Consider the following 19172-nt stretch of genomic DNA (forward strand, 5'->3'; position numbering starts at 1 on the left):
CCATGAGGATGTCACAATACGAAATTCGTCCTTTTTCGTGTAAAGTTGTGGGAGTGGCATTGCACTGTTCGGCAATAAAACAACGCTGATTATGAGGTTCTAAATATGAACGACAACTCGTGAAACTTTACACACACATCAGGCCGAGCAAATTTATCAATATTTTATACGTTAGTTGTGCAGCTTTTTTGAAATGGCTCGCCATGGCCCTCGAGAAATGTTAAAAAAAGCAGCCCTGGTTGAGTGTTTCACCTCGCTTTTTGTAAATTTTATGGAGTACAGTGAACCCTCGGTTATCGCGGTTAATGGGGACAGAGACCACCCGCGAAAACTGAAAATCCGCGAAGTAGCGGCGCACCTTCAAAAATGCTTAAAAAAATATACAATATATATAATAAATATAGATATATATATATATATCTATATATATATATATATATATATATATATATATACATATATACGGGGAGAGAGAGAGTGAAATTCATGTTATAACAAAAAAACCAAATTATTATTAAAACGTATTATTTTTTTATTCCCCAGCCATTCTTTTTGTATTTATTTAATTACTCCGACTTTTACCTGCTGGTACGCCGTCCGGTGTGCCCTGTGAAATGAAAGGTGGCATTCTTTATTTATTTATTCTTTTATACATTCATAACTGACAGCTTCGCGCTCCGCTCGTGCCCGGGCGGAAGAGGTGCTCCAATTCGGCTTAACTGTGACACACACCCGCCCTCCTCCCCCGGAGCTTCCATTCGGTTAAACTTAGGGGCCGCTTGGCACCGCCCGTGCCCGGGGAAGGTGCTCCTCTTCGGCTTACTGTGACGCGAGCATGCCCTCCTCCTCCGGAGCTTCCATTCGGTTAAACTTAGGGGCCGCTTGGAACCGCCCGTGCCCGGGGAAGGTGCTCCTCTTCGGCTTACTGTGACGCGAGCATGCCCTCCTCCTCCGGAGCTTCCATTCGGTTAAACTTAGGGGCCGCTTGGCACCGCCCGTGCCCGGGGAAGGTGCTCCTCTACGGCTTAACTGCCACGCACGCCGGCCGGAGCTCTGGTACTGTCCGAACCGCGCGAAACGTCGCCACCGATCGTGTCCGGGGGAACGTGCTCTTCTTCGTCCACTCTCCTCTTCGCCCACGCTCTTCTTCGGCGCACGCCGGCCGTCTAACCGCTCCAGCACCCCGTCGTGCCGCTCGGCGAAACTACAATGCCCCCGAATATTTTTTAGACCCGCGAAACACTGAACCCGCGAAAGGTGAACCGCCAAGTAGCGAGGGTTCACTGTATGTATAAGACCAAGACCTACAAAAAAGTCTCTTGGAGCAATGAGCTAGGTTTTACAGGAAGTCGGCCATTTTGAATTTACTTAAAAGGGGGCGGGTCACCACAATGGACTTTGTGTAGAAATTATTATTGGGGCCCGAGCAGCGACCGCGGCGAGGTCCCTATTGTTTTTGTAGAAATTATTATTAGGGCCCGAGCAGCGACCGCTACGAGGTCCCCATTGTTTTTGTAGAAATTATTATTATTTTTATTATTATTATTATTAGGGCCCGAGCAGTGACCGCTGCGAGGTCCCTATTGTTTTTCTAGAAATTGTTATTAGGGCCCAAGCTGCGACGGCTGCGAGGTCCCTATTGTTTTTGTAGAAAATATTATTACTTTTATTATTATTATTATTATTATTATTATTAGGGCCTGAGCAGCGACCGCTGCGAAGTCCCTATTGTTTTTGTAGAAATTATTATTATTATTATTTTTCCGATTGTTCGATTGCATTTTTGTCCCCCGAAACATGCACAAAAATTCACCAAACTTGGCAGTCTCATCGGGCATGGCGAAAAATTTGATATTTTAACGTCTAATATGAACAGGAAGTGAGTTATGAATTTTTGAAAGTCCGACTTTTGCCCTTTTTTGCATGTTTACAGGGGTCATTCTTTTGCACCCTGATCCTAAAGGCTTCATCTGATTGCCTTAAAATTCTGTCTGTAGCATCTTAAGACCTGGGACAAACACTGGGACTAAAATTTTTTGTTTCCGAAATACTATATGACGGGGGCGGGGCTTCGAAGTTTTCACTTAAGATTTCCTTCGCCGCAATGGACAAAATGCTTAATAACTCTCTTGCACATGCTGCTAAAAATCCAAAACTTCACATGTACATAAAGAGTCGGTACCTGAAGACATCTATATGTTTATATTCAGTTATACACCTTGCGCCAATCAATATCATTTTTTACATTTTGACGTACTGCACGGTGCCCTTTTAACGAATCCGATTGAAAATTGGCTAGAAAAGACTCAAGACATTGATCTTACTCTATCCCTATTTTTGTGACTTTCCTTCGAAGGGCGTGGCTATTACGGTGCCGCAGAGTCTGATTATTCTCCGTGGCAACAAAAGTTCCTGCAAAATGATTCAGATGATCCATCTTCTCGAAATCTTTCACATTTGAGGATATTCAGGCCCTGAAGACGGCTGCCAACTTATTTTTGATCGCAGTGGTAGCGCCACCAACTGGTTAAAACAAATACAAATTATTTTCGTTGATGTTTTTCTCCGGGCAGGTTAACAAAATCTACCTTATATTTGCTCGGATGAGTGTTTAGGCCTTGAGGATGTCACAATACGAAAGTCTTTCGCCTTCTTCAGAGTGTCACATGATGGTGTCTTGTGGCCCGTCTTTATCAGCTGATGTTCCATGAGGGCGTGACTTACCTGTCACAAGAATGAAGGCAAGTCACGCCCCCCGCTGTCCGTTAACTCCGCCAAGATGCTGCTCCAGGTGGTAGAGAGGATGAAGGCTCCCTTGTCTCTGTTCATGGTTTTTATGCCTCGCTTGCAGATCTCAATGGCCTCTCTGATCCAGCGCTGTTGTTTGTTCTCTTCGGTGCCGATGACCCTGCCCTTCTCCCGGTCCATGATGTGGTTTTCCCTTTTGCAGTGGTCAGTGATTGCTGATTTGTAATGTTCATGTTGTGCTTGTTCTTTTACTGCTCTGATTTTTCATTTTTTTGACAGGTAAGTCACACCCTCATGGAACATCAGCTGATAAAGACGGGTCTCAAGACACCATCATGCGACACTCTGAAGAAGGCGAAAGACTCGCCGAAACATGTCAGGTAAAAAATTTTACCGAAAACATAATTGTCTGCTTTTAATGAATCTGTCAAATATCAATAATAAGAAGACAAAATGAACCTAATACAAATAAATGAATGCTTAATAACTCCCCTGCACATGCTCCTAAAAATCCAAACATTCACCTGTAAATAAAATGTCCCGACCTGAAGACATCTTAATGTTATTATTTTGTTATACACACAGCGCCGCCAAGTGGAATCAAAAATGTGTTTTTATTTTAATTTTCACGTACTGCACGGTGCCCTTTTGACGAATCCGACTGAAAATTAGTCAGAAAAGACTCAAGACAATGATCTTACTCTCTGCCGAATTTTGTGACGTTTTGGCAAAAGGCGTGGCTATTACGGTGCTGAAAAATCCGATTGTACTTTGTGGCAACAAAAGCTCCGGCAACATGACTCAGATGATCCTATCTTCTCGAAGTTGTACACATTTGAGGATACTTCAGCCCTGAAGACATCTACCAACTTATTTTTCATCGTAGTAGTAGCGCCACCAACTGGTAAAAGCTAATACAAGTTATTTTCTTGGATGTTTTTCTCCGTGCAACTCAACAAGGTCGCCCTCATATATGCTCGGATGACTGTTTCGGCCATGAGGATGTCACAATACGAAATTCATCCTTTTTCGTGAAAAGTTGTGGGAGTGGCATTGCACTGTTCGGCAATAAAACAACGCTGATTATGAGGTTCTAAATATGAACGACAACTCGTGAAACTTTACACACACATCAGGCAGAGCAAATTTATCAATATTTTATACGTTAGTTGTGCAGCTTTTTTGAAATGGCTCGCCATGGCCCTCGAGAAATGTTAAAAAAAGCAGCCCTGGTTGAGTGTTTCACCTTGCTTTTTGTAAATTTTATGGAGTACAGTGAACCCTCGGTTATCGCGGTTAATGGGGACAGAGACCACCCGCGAAAACTGAAAATCCGCGAAGTAGCGGCGCACCTTCAAAAATGCTTAAAAAAAAATACAATATATATAATAAATATATATATATATATATATATATATATATATATATATATATAAATATATATAGACAGAGAGAGAGAGTGAAATTCATGTTATAACAAAAAAACCAAATTATTATTAAAACGTATTATTTTTTTATTCCCCAGCCATTCTTTTTGTATTTATTTAATTACTCCGACTTTTACCTGCTGGTACGCCGTCCGGTGTGCCCTGTGAAATGAAAGGTGGCATTCTTTATTTATTTATTTATTTATTCATTTATTCATTTATTCATTTATTCATTCATAACTGACAGCTTCGCGCTCCGTTCGTGCCCGGGCGGAAGAGGTGTTCCAATTCGGCTTTACTGTGACACACGCCCGCCCTCCTGCCCCGGAGCTTCCATTCGGTTAAACTTAGGGGCCGCTTGGCACCGCCCGTGCCCGGGGAAGGTGCTCCTCTTCGGCTTACTGTGACGCGAGCATGCCCGCCTCCTCCGGAGCTTCCATTCGGTTAAACTTAGGGGCCGCTTGGAACCGCCCGTGCCCGGGGAAGGTGCTCCTCTTTGGCTTACTGTGACGCGAGCATGCCCTCCTCCTCCGGAGCTTCCATTCGGTTAAACTTAGGGGCCGCTTGGCACCGCCCGTGCCCGGGGAAGGTGCTCCTCTACGGCTTAACTGCCACGCACGCCGGCCGGAGCTCTGGTACGGTCCGAACCGCGCGAAACGTCGCCACCGATCGTGTCCGGGGGAACGTGCTCTTCTTCGTCCACTCTCCTCTTCGCCCACGCTCTTCTTCGGCGCACGCCGGCCGTCTAACCGCTCCAGCGCCCGTCGTGCCGCTCGGCGAAACTACAATGCCCCCGAATATTTTTTATACCCGCGAAGCACTGAACCCGCGAAAGGTGAACCGCGAAGTAGCGAGGGTTCACCGTATGTATAAGACCAAGACCTACAAAAAAGTCTCTTGGAGCAATGAGCTAGGTTTTACAGGAAGTCGGCCATTTTGAATTTACTTAAAAGGGGCGGGTCACCACAATGGACTTTGTGTAGAAATTATTATTGGGGCCCGAGCAGCGACCGCGGCGAGGTCCCGATTGTTTATGTAGAAATTATTATTAGGGCCCGAGCAGCGACCGCTACGAGGTCCCCATTGTTTTTGTGGAAATTATTAGTATTTTTATTATTATTATTATTAGGGCCCGAGCAGTGACCGCTGCGAGGTCCCTATTGTTTTTCTAGAAATTGTTATTAGGGCCCAAGCTGCGACGGCTGCGAGGTCCCTACTGTTTTTGTAGAAAATATTATTACTTTTATTATTATTATTATTATTATTATTATTAGGGCCTGAGCAGCGACCGCTGCGAAGTCCCTATTGTTTTTGTAGAAATTATTATTATTATTATTTTTCCGATTGTTCGATTGCATTTTTGTCCCCCGAAACATGCACAAAAATTCACCAAATTTGGCAGTCTCATCGGGCATGGCGAAAAATTTGATATTTTAACGTCTAATATGAACAGGAAGTGAGTTATGAATTTTTGAAAGTCCGACTTTTGCCCTTTTTTGCATGTTTACAGGGGTCATTCTTTTGCACCCTGATCCTAAAGGCTTCATCTGATTGCCTTAAAATTCTGTCTGTAGCATCTTAAGACCTGGGACAAACACTGGGACTAAAATTTTTTGTTTCCGAAATACTATATGACGGGGGCGGGGCTTCGAAGTTTTCACTTAAGATTTCCTTCGCCGCAATGGACAAAATGCTTAATAACTCTCTTGCACATGCTGCTAAAAATCCAAAACTTCACATGTACATAAAGAGTCGGTACCTGAAGACATCTATATGTTTATATTCAGTTATACACCTTGCGCCAATCAATATCATTTTTTACATTTTGACGTACTGCACGGTGCCCTTTTAACGAATCCGATTGAAAATTGGCTAGAAAAGACTCAAGACATTGATCTTACTCTATCCCTATTTTTGTGACTTTCCTTCGAAGGGCGTGGCTATTACGGTGCCGCAGAGTCTGATTATTCTCCGTGGCAACAAAAGTTCCTGCAAAATGATTCAGATGATCCATCTTCTCGAAATTTTTCACATTTGAGGATATTCAGGCCCTGAAGACGGCTGCCAACTTATTTTTGATCGCAGTGGTAGCGCCACCAACTGGTTAAAACAAATACAAATTATTTTCGTTGATGTTTTTCTCCGGGCAGGTTAACAAAATCTACCTTATATTTGCTCGGATGAGTGTTTAGGCCTTGAGGATGTCACAATACGAAAGTCTTTCGCCTTCTTCAGAGTGTCACATGATGGTGTCTTGTGGCCCGTCTTTATCAGCTGATGTTCCATGAGGGCGTGACTTACCTGTCACAAGAATGAAGGCAAGTCACGCCCCCCGCTGTCCGTTAACTCCGCCAAGATGCTGCTCCAGGTGGTAGAGAGGATGAAGGCTCCCTTGTCTCTGTTCATGGTTTTTATGCCTCGCTTGCAGATCTCAATGGCCTCTCTGATCCAGCGCTGTTGTTTGTTCTCTTCGGTGCCGATGACCCTGCCCTTCTCCCGGTCCATGATGTGGTTTTCCCTTTTGCAGTGGTCAGTGATTGCTGATTTGTAATGTTCATGTTGTGCTTGTTCTTTTACTGCTCTGATTTTTCATTTTTTTGACAGGTAAGTCACACCCTCATGGAACATCAGCTGATAAAGACGGGTCTCAAGACACCATCATGCGACACTCTGAAGAAGGCGAAAGACTCGCCGATACATGTCAGGTAAAAAATTTTACCGAAAACATAATTGTCTGCTTTTAATGAATCAGTCAAATATCAATAATAAGAAGACAAAATGAACCTAATACAAATAAATGAATGCTTAATAACTCCCCTGCACATGCTCCTAAAAATCCAAACCTTCACCTGTAAATAAAACGTCCCGACCTGAAGACATCTTAATGTTATTATTTTGTTATACACACAGCGCCGCCAAGTGGAATAAAAAATGTGTTTTTATTTTAATTTTCACGTACTGCACAGTGCCCTTTTGACGAATCCGACTGAAAATTATTCAGAAAAGACTCAAGACAATGATCTTACTCTCTGCCGAATTTTGTGACGTTTTGGCAAAAGGCGTGGCTATTACGGTGCTGAAAAGTCCGATTGTACTTTGTGGCAACAAAAGCTCCGGCAACATGACTCAGATGATCCTATCTTCTCGAAGTTGTACACATTTGAGGATACTTCAGCCCTGAAGACATCTACCAACTTATTTTTCATCGTAGTAGTAGCGCCACCAACTGGTAAAAGCTAATACAAGTTATTTTCTTGGATGTTTTTCTCCGTGCAACTCAACAAGGTCGCCCTCATATATGCTCGGATGACTGTTTCGGCCATGAGGATGTCACAATACGAAATTCGTCCTTTTTCTTGTAAAGTTGTGGGAGTGGCATTGCACTGTTCGGCAATAAAACAACGCTGATTATGAGGTTCTAAATATGAACGACAACTCGTGAAACTTTACACACACATCAGGCCGAGCAAATTTATCAATATTTTATACGTTAGTTGTGCAGCTTTTTTTAAATGGCTCGCCATGGCCCTCGAGAAATGTTCAAAAAAGCAGCCCTGGTTGAGTGTTTCACCTCGCTTTTTGTAAATTTTATGGAGTACAGTGAATCCTCGGTTATCGCGGTTAATGGGGACAGAGACCACCCGCGAAAACTGAAAATCCGCGAAGTAGCGGCGCACCTTCAAAAATGCTTAAAAAAATATACAATATATATAATAAATATATATATATATATATATATATATATATATATATACGGGGAGAGAGAGAGTGAAATTCATGTTATAACAAAAAAAACAAATTATTATTAAAACGTATTATTTTTTTATTCCCCAGCCATTCTTTTTGTATTTATTTAATTACTCCGACTTTTACCTGCTGGTACGCCGTCCGGTGTGCCCTGTGAAATGAAAGGTGGCATTCTTTATTTATTTATTTATTTATTCTTTTATACATTCATAACTGACAGCTTCGCGCTCCGCTCGTGCCCGGGCGGAAGAGGTGCTCCAATTCGGCTTAACTGTGACACACACCCGCCCTCCTCCCCCGGAGCTTCCATTCGGTTAAACTTAGGGGCCGCTTGGCACCGCCCGTGCCCGGGGAAGGTGCTCCTCTTCGGCTTACTGTGACGCGAGCATGCCCTCCTCCTCCGGAGCTTCCATTCGGTTAAACTTAGGGGCCGCTTGGAACCGCCCGTGCCCGGGGAAGGTGCTCCTCTTCGGCTTACTGTGACGCGAGCATGCCCTCCTCCTCCGGAGCTTCCATTCGGTTAAACTTAGGGGCCGCTTGGAACCGCCTGTGCCCGGGGAAGGTGCTCCTCTTCGGCTTACTGTGACGCGAGCATGCCCTCCTCCTCCGGAGCTTCCATTTGGTTAAACTTAGGGGCCGCTTGGCACCGCCCGTGCCCGGGGAAGGTGCTCCTCTACGGCTTAACTGCCACGCACGCCGGCCGGAGCTCTGGTACTGTCCGAACCGCGCGAAACGTCGCCACCCATCGTGTCCGGGGGAACGTGCTCTTCTTCGTCCACTCTCCTCTTCGCCCACGCTCTTCTTCGGCGCACGCCGGCCGTCTAACCGCTCCAGCACCCCGTCGTGCCGCTCGGCGAAACTACAATGCCCCCGAATATTTTTTAGACCCGCGAAACACTGAACCCGCGAAAGGTGAACCGCCAAGTAGCGAGGGTTCACTGTATGTATAAGACCAAGACCTACAAAAAAGTCTCTTGGAGCAATGAGCTAGGTTTTACAGGAAGTCGGCCATTTTGAATTTACTTAAAAGGGGGCGGGTCACCACAATGGACTTTGTGTAGAAATTATTATTGGGGCCCGAGCAGCGACCGCGGAGAGGTCCCTATTGTTTTTGTAGAAATTATTATTAGGGCCCGAGCAGCGACCGCTACGAGGTCCCCATTGTTTTTGTGGAAATTATTATTATTATTATTATTAGGGCCCGAGCAGTGACCGCTGCGAGGTCCCTATTGTTTTTCTAGAAATTGTTATTAGGGCCCGAGCTGCGACGGCTGCGAGGTCCCTATTGTTTTTGTAGAAAATATTATTACTTTTATTATTATTATTATTATTAGGGCCTGAGCAGCGACCGCTGCGAAGTCCCTATTGTTTTTGTAGAAATTATTATTATTATTATTTTTCCGATTGTTCGATCGCATTTTTGACCCCCGAAACATGCACAAAAATTCACCAAACTTGGCAGTCTCATCGGGCATGGCGAAAAATTTGATATTTTAACGTCTAATATGAACAGGAAGTGAGTTATGAATTTTTGAAAGTCCGACTTTTGCCCTTTTTTGCATGTTTACAGGGGTCATTCTTTTGCACCCTGATCCTAAAGGCTTCATCTGATTGCCTTAAAATTCTGTCTGTAGCATCTTAAGACCTGGGACAAACACTGGGGCTAAAATTTTTTGTTTCCGAAATACTATATGAACGGGGGCGGGGCTTCGAAGTTTTCACTTAAGATTTCCTTCGCCACAATGGACAAAATGCTTAATAACTCTCCTGCACATGCTGCTAAAAATCCAAAACTTCACATGTACATAAAGAGTCGGTACCTGAAGACATCTATATGTTTATATTCAGTTATACACCTTGCGCCAATCAATATCATTTTTTACATTTTGACGTACTGCACGGTGCCCTTTTAACGAATCCGATTGAAAATTGGCTAGAAAAGACTCAAGACATTGATCTTACTCTATCCCTATTTTTGTGACTTTCCTTCGAAGGGCGTGGCTATTACGGTGCCGCAGAGTCTGATTAATCTCCGTGGCAACAAAAGTTCCTGCAAAATGATTCAGATGATCCATCTTCTCGAAATTTTTCACATTTGAGGATATTCAGGCCCTGAAGACGGCTGCCAACTTATTTTTGATCGGATGAGTGTTTAGGCCTTGAGGATGTCACAATACGAAAGTCTTTCGCCTTCTTCAGAGTGTCACATGATGGTGTCTTGTGGCCCGTCTTTATCAGCTGATGTTCCATGAGGGCGTGACTTACCTGTCACAAGAATGAAGGCAAGTCACGCCCCCCGCTGTCCGTTCACTCCGCCAAGATGCTGCTCCAGGTGGTAGAGAGGATGAAGGCTCCCTTGTCTCTGTTCATGGTTTTTATGCCTCGCTTGCAGATCTCAATGGCCTCTCTGATCCAGCGCTGTTGTTTGTTCTCTTCGGTGCGGATGACCCTGCCCTTCTCCCGGTCCATGATGTGGTTTTCCCTTTTGCAGTGGTCAGTGATTGCTGATTTGTAATGTTCATGTTGTGCTTGTTCTTTTACTGCTCTGATTTTTCATTTTTTTGACAGGTAAGTCACACCCTCATGGAACATCAGCTGATAAAGACGGGTCTCAAGACACCATCATGCGACACTCTGAAGAAGGCGAAAGACTCGCCGAAACATGTCAGGTAAAAAATTAACCTAAAACATAATTGTCTGCTTTTAATGAATCAGTCAAATATCAATAATAAGAAGACAAAATGAACCTAATACAAATAAATGAATGCTTAATAACGCCCCTGCACATGCTCCTAAAAATCCAAACCTTCACCTGTAAATAAAACGTCCCGACCTGAAGACATCTTAATGTTATTATTTTGTTATACACACAGCGCCGCCAAGTGGAATCAAAAATTTGTTTTTATTTTAATTTTCACGTACTGCACGGTGCCCTTTTGACGAATCCGACTGAAAATTAGTCAGAAAAGACTCAAGACAATGATCTTACTCTCTGCCGAATTTTGTGACGTTTTGGCAAAAGGCGTGGCTATTACGGTGCTGAAAAATCCGATTGTACTTTGTGGCAACAAAAGCTCCGGCAACATGACTCAGATGATCCTATCTTCTCGAAGTTGTACACATTTGAGGATACCTCAGCCCTGAAGACATCTACCAACTTATTTTTCATCGTAGTAGTAGCGCCACCAACTGGTAAAAGCTAATACAAGTTATTTTCTTGGATGTTTTTCTCCGTGCAACTCAACAAGGTCGCCCTCATATATGCTCGGATGACTGTTTCGGCCATGAGGATGTCACAATACGAAATTCATCCTTTTTCGTGAAAAGTTGTGGGAGTGGCATTGCACTGTTCGGCAATAAAACAACGCTGATTATGAGGTTCTAAATATGAACGACAACTCGTGAAACTTTACACACACATCAGGCAGAGCAAATTTATCAATATTTTATACGTTAGTTGTGCAGCTTTTTTTAAATGGCTCGCCATGGCCCTCGAGAAAAGTTAAAAAAAGAATAGAATAGAAATAGAAATCCCTTTATTGTCATTGTACTCAAGTGTGCAACGAGATTAGAGGGCTCCCCTCTCCAGTGCAATACAACAATAATACAGACAATATATAAATTAGATAAATAAATAAGACAGTGCAATGGAATTCAGTACTGAATAGGGCATATAGAAACACATCACAATGCTGTTTTGCAAGGTTAGGGTGGTCTCGTGTGTGTGTGAGAGTTCAGTATGGAGATGGCTCTCGGAAAGAAACTGTTTCTCAGTCTATTGGTCCTTGATTTGATGCATCTGTAGCGCCTGCCAGAGGGCAACAGGTCGAACAGGTGTGAGTTTGGGTGGGTATTGTCTTTGACGATGTTGAGAGCCCTTCTGAGGCACCGGGCGGTGTAGATGTCCGACAGCGAGGGGAGAGGGCAGCCAATAATCCTTTGCGCTGTTTTGACTGTCCTCTGGAGCCTCACTCTGTCCGCCTCAGTGCAGCCGCTGTACCAGGTGGAGACACAGTACGTCAGCAGGCTCTCGATGGACGAGTGGTAGAAGGCCAGCAGCAGCTTCCTGTCCAGGTTGAATTTCCTGAGGACTCTCAGGAAGTGCAGACGTTGGCGGACCTTCTTTACCACTGCTGTGGTGTTGTGACTCCAAGAAAGGTCATCGGAGATCTGTACTCCCAGGAACTTGAACGTGTGGACCCTCTCCACACACACGCCTTCGATGCAGGGGGGGGGCGGCAGCGTCTTGTTCCTCCTGAAGTCGACGACAATCTCCTTTGTTTTAGCAGAGTTAAGGTGCAGTCTGTTGTCCTTGCACCAAGTTGTCAGTCTCCCTACCTCCTCTCTGTAGGCTGTCTCGTCACCTTCCGAGATCAGACCGACCACTGTCGTGTCGTCAGCAAACTTGACGATGGTGTTGTTGCCGTGGGCCGGGCTGCAGTCGTAGGTGTAGAGGGCGTACAGGAGAGGGCTCAGCACGCATCCTTGGGGGGAACCGGTGCTCAGCATGAGGGTGGAGGACGTGTAGGGGCCGAGCAACACAGTCTGGGGTCTGTTGGTCAGAAAGTCCTTAATCCAGATGCGTGTGAGGGCAGGGAGGCAGAGAGTGTCCAGTTTGGCGACGAGGATGTCTGGGATGATCGTGTTGAATGCCGAGCTGTAGTCCACAAAGAGCATCCTTGCATAGCTCCGCTGTTGTTCCAGGTGGCCCAGCACAACATGCAGAGCAGCCCTGGTTGAGTATTTCACCTCGCTTTTTGTAAATTTTATGGAGTACAGTGAACCCTCGGTTATCGCGGTTAATGGGGACCGAGACCACCCGCGAAAACTGAAAATCCGCGAAGTAGCGGCGCACCTTCAAAAATGCTTTAAAAAAAAATACAATATATATATATATATATATATATATATATATATATATATATACATATATATATATATATATATATATACGGGGAGAGAGAGAGTGAAATTCATGTTATAACAAAAAAAACAAATTATTATTAGAACATATTATTTTTTTATTCCCCAGCCATTCTTTTTGTATTTATTTAATTACTCAGACTTTTACCTGCTGGTACGCCGTCTGGTGTGCCCTGTGAAATGAAAGGTGCCATTCTTTATTTATTTATTTATTTATTCATTTATTCATTCATAACTGACAGCTTCGCGCTCCGCTCGTGCCCGGGCGGAAGAGGTGCTCCAATTCGGCTTAACTGTGACACACGCCCACCCTCCTCCCCCGGAGCTTCCATTCGGTTAAACTTAGGGGCCGCTTGGCACCGCCCGTGCCCGGGGAAGGTGCTCCTCTTCGGCTTACTGTGTCGCGAGCATGCCCTCCTCCTCCGGGAGCTTCCATTCGGTTAAACTTAGGGGCCGCTTGGAACCGCCCGTGCCCGGGGAAGGTGCTCCTCTTCGGCTTACTGTGACGCGAGCATGCCCTCCTCCTCCGGAGCTTCCATTCGGTTAAACTTAGGGGCCGCTTGGCACCGCCCGTGCCCGGGGAAGGTGCTCCTCTACGGCTTAACTGCCACGCACGCCGGCCGGAGCTCTGGTACGGTCCGAACCGCGCGAAACGTCGCCACCGATCGTGTCCGGGGGAACGTGCTCTTCTTCGTCCACTCTCCTCTTCGCCCACGCTCTTCTTCGGCGCACGCCGGCCGTCTAACCGCTCCAGCGCCCCGTCGTGCCGCTCGGCGAAACTACAATGCCCCCGAATATTTTTTATACCCGCGAAGCACTGAACCCGCGAAAGGTGAACCGCGAAGTAGCGAGGGTTCACTGTATGTATAAGACCAAGACCTACAAAAAAGTCTCTTGGAGCAATGAGCTAGGTTTTACAGGAAGTCGGCCATTTTGAATTTATTAAAAGGGGGCGGGTCACCACAATGGACTTTGTGTAGAAATTATTATTGGGGCCCGAGCAGCGACCGCGGCGAGGTCCCTATTGTTTATGTAGAAATTATTATTAGGGCCCGAGCAGCGACCGCTACGAGGTCCCCATTGTTTTTGTGGAAATTATTATTATTATTATTATTAGGGCCCGAGCAGTGACCGCTGCGAGGTCCCTATTGTTTTTCTAGAAATTGTTATTAGGGCCCGAGCTGCGACGGCTGCGAGGTCCCTATTGTTTTTGTAGAAAATATTATTACTTTCAAATTTCCCCATTGTGGGACTAATAAAGGACATCTTATCTTATCTTCTCTTATTATTATTATTATTATTAGGGCCTGAGCAGCGACCGCTGCGAAGTCCCTATTGTTTTTGTAGAAATTATTATTATTATTATTTTTCCGATTGTTCGATTGCATTTTTGACCCCCGAAACATGCACAAAAATTCACCAAACTTGGCAGTCTCATCGGGCATGGCGAAAAATTTGATATTTTAATGTCTAATATGAATAGGAAGTGAGTTATGAATTTTTGAAAGTCCGACTTTTGCCCTTTTTTGCATGTTTACAGGGGTCATTCTTTTGCACCCTGATCCTAAAGGCTTCATCTGATTGCCTTAAAATTCTGTCTGTAGCATCTTAAGACCTGGGACAAACACTGGGGCTAAAATTTTTTGTTTCCGAAATACTATATGACGGGGGCGGGGCTTCGAAGTTTTCACTTAAGATTTCCTTCGCCGCAATGGACAAAATACTTAATAACTCTCTTGCACATGCTGCTAAAAATCCAAAACTTCACATGTACATAAAGAGTCGGTACCTGAAAACATCTATATGTTTATATTCAGTTATACACCTTGCGCCAATCAATATCATTTTTTACATTTTGACGTACTGCACGGTGCCCTTTTAACGAATCCGATTGAAAATTGGCTAGAAAAGACTCAAGACATTGATCTTACTCTATCCCTATTTTTGTGACTTTCCTTCGAAGGGCGTGGCTATTACGGTGCCGCAGAGTCTGATTATTCTCCGTGGCAACAAAAGTTCCTGCAAAATGATTCAGATGATCTATCTTCTTGAAATTTTTCACATTTGAGGATATTCAGGCCCTGAAGACGGCTGCCAACTTATTTTTGATCGCAGTGGTAGCGCCACCAACTGGTTAAAACAAATACAAATTATTTTCGTTGATGTTTTTCTCCGGGCAGGTTAACAAAATCTACCTTATATTTGCTCGGATGAGTGTTTAAGCCTTGAGGATGTCACAATACGAAAGTCTTTCGCCTTCTTCAGAGTGTCACATGATGGTGTCTTGTGGCCCGTCTTTATCAGCTGATGTTCCATGAGGGCGTGACTTACCATTCACAAGAATGAAGGCAAGTCACGCCCCCCGCTGTCCGTTCACTCCGCCAAGATGTTGCTCCAGGTGGTAGAGAGGATGAAGGCTCCCTTGTCTCTGTTCATGGTTTTTATGCCTCGCTTGCAGATCTCAATGGCCTCTCTGATCCAGCGCTGTTGTTTGTTCTCTTCGGTGCGGATGACCCTGCCCTTCTCCCGGTCCATGATGTGGTTTTCCCTTTTGCAGTGGTCAGTGATTGCTGATTTTTAATGTTCATGTTGTGCTTGTTCTTTTACTGCTCTGATTTTTCATTTTTTTGACAGGTAAGTCACACCCTCATGGAACATCAGCTGATAAAGACGGGTCTCAAGACACCATCATGCGACACTCTGAAGAAGGCGAAAGACTCGCCGAAACATGTCAGGTAAAAAATTAACCTAAAACATAATTGTCTGCTTTTAATGAATCAGTCAAATATCAATAATAAGAAGACAAAATGTACCTAATACAAATAAATGAATGCTTAATAACTCCCCTGCACATGCTCCTAAAAATCCAAACCTTCACCTGTAAATAAAACGTCCCGACCTGAAGACATCTTAATGTTATTATTTTGTTATACACACAGCGCCGCCAAGTGGAATAAAAAATGTGTTTTTATTTTAATTTTCACGTACTGCACAGTGCCCTTTTGACGAATCCGACTGAAAATTATTCAGAAAAGACTCAAGACAATGATCTTACTCTCTGCCGAATTTTGTGACGTTTTGGCAAAAGGCGTGGCTATTACGGTGCTGAAAAGTCCGATTGTACTTTGTGGCAACAAAAGCTCCGGCAACATGACTCAGATGATCCTATCTTCTCGAAGTTGTACACATTTGAGGATACTTCAGCCCTGAAGACATCTACCAACTTATTTTTCATCGTAGTAGTAGCGCCACCAACTGGTAAAAGCTAATACAAGTTATTTTCTTGGATGTTTTTCTCCGTGCAACTCAACAAGGTCGCCCTCATATATGCTCGGATGACTGTTTCGGCCATGAGGATGTCACAATACGAAATTCATCCTTTTTCGTGAAAAGTTGTGGGAGTGGCATTGCACTGTTCGGCAATAAAACAACGCTGTTTATGAGGTTCTAAATATGAACGACAACTCGTGAAACTTTACACACACATCAGGCAGAGCAAATTTATCAATATTTTATACGTTAGTTGTGCAGCTTTTTTGAAATGGCTCGCCATGGCCCTCGAGAAATGTTCAAAAAAGCAGCCCTGGTTGAGTGTTTCACCTCGCTTTTTGTAAATTTTATGGAGTACAGTGAACCCTCGGTTATCGCGGTTAATGGGGACCGAGACCACCCGCGAAAACTGAAAATCCGCGAAGTAGCGGCGCACCTTCAAAAATGCTTAAAAAAATATACAATATATATAATAAATATATAAATATTTATATTTATATATATATATATATATATATACGGGGAGAGAGAGAGAGAGAGAGACTGAAATTCATGTTATAACAAAAAAAACAAATTATTATTAAAACGTATTATTTTTTTATTCCCCAGCCATTCTTTTTGTATTTATTTAATTACTCTGACTTTTACCTGCTGGTACGCCGTCCGGTGTGCCCTGTGAAATGAAAGGTGGCATTCTTTATTTATTTATTTATTTATTCATTTATTCATTCATAACTGACAGCTTCGCGCTCCGTTCGTGCCCGGGCGGAAGAGGTGTTCCAATTCGGCTTTACTGTGACACACGCCCGCCCTCCTGCCCCGGAGCTTCCATTCGGTTAAACTTAGGGGCCGCTTGGCACCGCCCGTGCCCGGGGAAGGTGCTCCTCTTCGGCTTACTGTGACGCGAGCATGCCCGCCTCCTCCGGAGCTTCCATTCGGTTAAACTTAGGGGCCGCTTGGAACCGCCCGTGCCCGGGGAAGGTGCTCCTCTTTGGCTTACTGTGACGCGAGCATGCCCTCCTCCTCCGGAGCTTCCATTCGGTTAAACTTAGGGGCCGCTTGGCACCGCCCGTGCCCGGGGAAGGTGCTCCTCTACGGCTTAACTGCCACGCACGCCGGCCGGAGCTCTGGTACGGTCCGAACCGCGCGAAACGTCGCCACCGATCGTGTCCGGGGGAACGTGCTCTTCTTCGTCCACTCTCCTCTTCGCCCACGCTCTTCTTCGGCGCACGCCGGCCGTCTAACCGCTCCAGCGCCCGTCGTGCCGCTCGGCGAAACTACAATGCCCCCGAATATTTTTTATACCCGCGAAGCACTGAACCCGCGAAAGGTGAACCGCGAAGTAGCGAGGGTTCACCGTATGTATAAGACCAAGACCTACAAAAAAGTCTCTTGGAGCAATGAGCTAGGTTTTACAGGAAGTCGGCCATTTTGAATTTACTTAAAAGGGGCGGGTCACCACAATGGACTTTGTGTAGAAATTATTATTGGGGCCCGAGCAGCGACCGCGGCGAGGTCCCTATTGTTTATGTAGAAATTATTATTAGGGCCCGAGCAGCGACCGCTACGAGGTCCCCATTGTTTTTGTGGAAATTATTATTATTTTTATTATTATTATTATTAGGGCCCGAGCAGTGACCGCTGCGAGGTCCCTATTGTTTTTCTAGAAATTGTTATTAGGGCCCAAGCTGCGACGGCTGCGAGGTCCCTACTGTTTTTGTAGAAAATATTATTACTTTTATTATTATTATTATTATTATTATTAGGGCCTGAGCAGCGACCGCTGCGAAGTCCCTATTGTTTTTGTAGAAATTATTATTATTATTATTTTTCCGATTGTTCGATTGCATTTTTGTCCCCCGAAACATGCACAAAAATTCACCAAACTTGGCAGTCTCATCGGGCATGGCGAAAAATTTTATATTTTAACGTCTAATATGAACAGGAAGTGAGTTATGAATTTTTGAAAGTCCGACTTTTGCCCTTTTTTGCATGTTTACAGGGGTCATTCTTTTGCACCCTGATCCTAAAGGCTTCATCTGATTGCCTTAAAATTCTGTCTGTAGCATCTTAAGACCTGGGACAAACACTGGGACTAAAATTTTTTGTTTCCGAAATACTATATGACGGGGGCGGGGCTTCGAAGTTTTCACTTAAGATTTCCTTCGCCGCAATGGACAAAATGCTTAATAACTCTCTTGCACATGCTGCTAAAAATCCAAAACTTCACATGTACATAAAGAGTCGGTACCTGAAGACATCTATATGTTTATATTCAGTTATACACCTTGCGCCAATCAATATCATTTTTTACATTTTGACGTACTGCACGGTGCCCTTTTAACGAATCCGATTGAAAATTGGCTAGAAAAGACTCAAGACATTGATCTTACTCTATCCCTATTTTTGTGACTTTCCTTCGAAGGGCGTGGCTATTACGGTGCCGCAGAGTCTGATTATTCTCCGTGGCAACAAAAGTTCCTGCAAAATGATTCAGATGATCCATCTTCTCGAAATTTTTCACATTTGAGGATATTCAGGCCCTGAAGACGGCTGCCAACTTATTTTTGATCGCAGTGGTAGCGCCACCAACTGGTTAAAACAAATACAAATTATTTTCGTTGATGTTTTTCTCCGGGCAGGTTAACAAAATCTACCTTATATTTGCTCGGATGAGTGTTTAGGCCTTGAGGATGTCACAATACGAAAGTCTTTCGCCTTCTTCAGAGTGTCACATGATGGTGTCTTGTGGCCCGTCTTTATCAGCTGATGTTCCATGAGGGCGTGACTTACCTGTCACAAGAATGAAGGCAAGTCACGCCCCCCGCTGTCCGTTAACTCCGCCAAGATGCTGCTCCAGGTGGTAGAGAGGATGAAGGCTCCCTTGTCTCTGTTCATGGTTTTTATGCCTCGCTTGCAGATCTCAATGGCCTCTCTGATCCAGCGCTGTTGTTTGTTCTCTTCGGTGCCGATGACCCTGCCCTTCTCCCGGTCCATGATGTGGTTTTCCCTTTTGCAGTGGTCAGTGATTGCTGATTTGTAATGTTCATGTTGTGC

The sequence above is a fragment of the Idiotropiscis lumnitzeri genome, unplaced genomic scaffold, assembly GCF_059441095.1.
Source record: "Idiotropiscis lumnitzeri isolate Australia: NSW breed Sydney's pygmy pipehorse unplaced genomic scaffold, RoL_Ilum_1.0 HiC_scaffold_62, whole genome shotgun sequence".
Lineage (NCBI taxonomy): Eukaryota > Metazoa > Chordata > Actinopteri > Syngnathiformes > Syngnathidae > Idiotropiscis > Idiotropiscis lumnitzeri.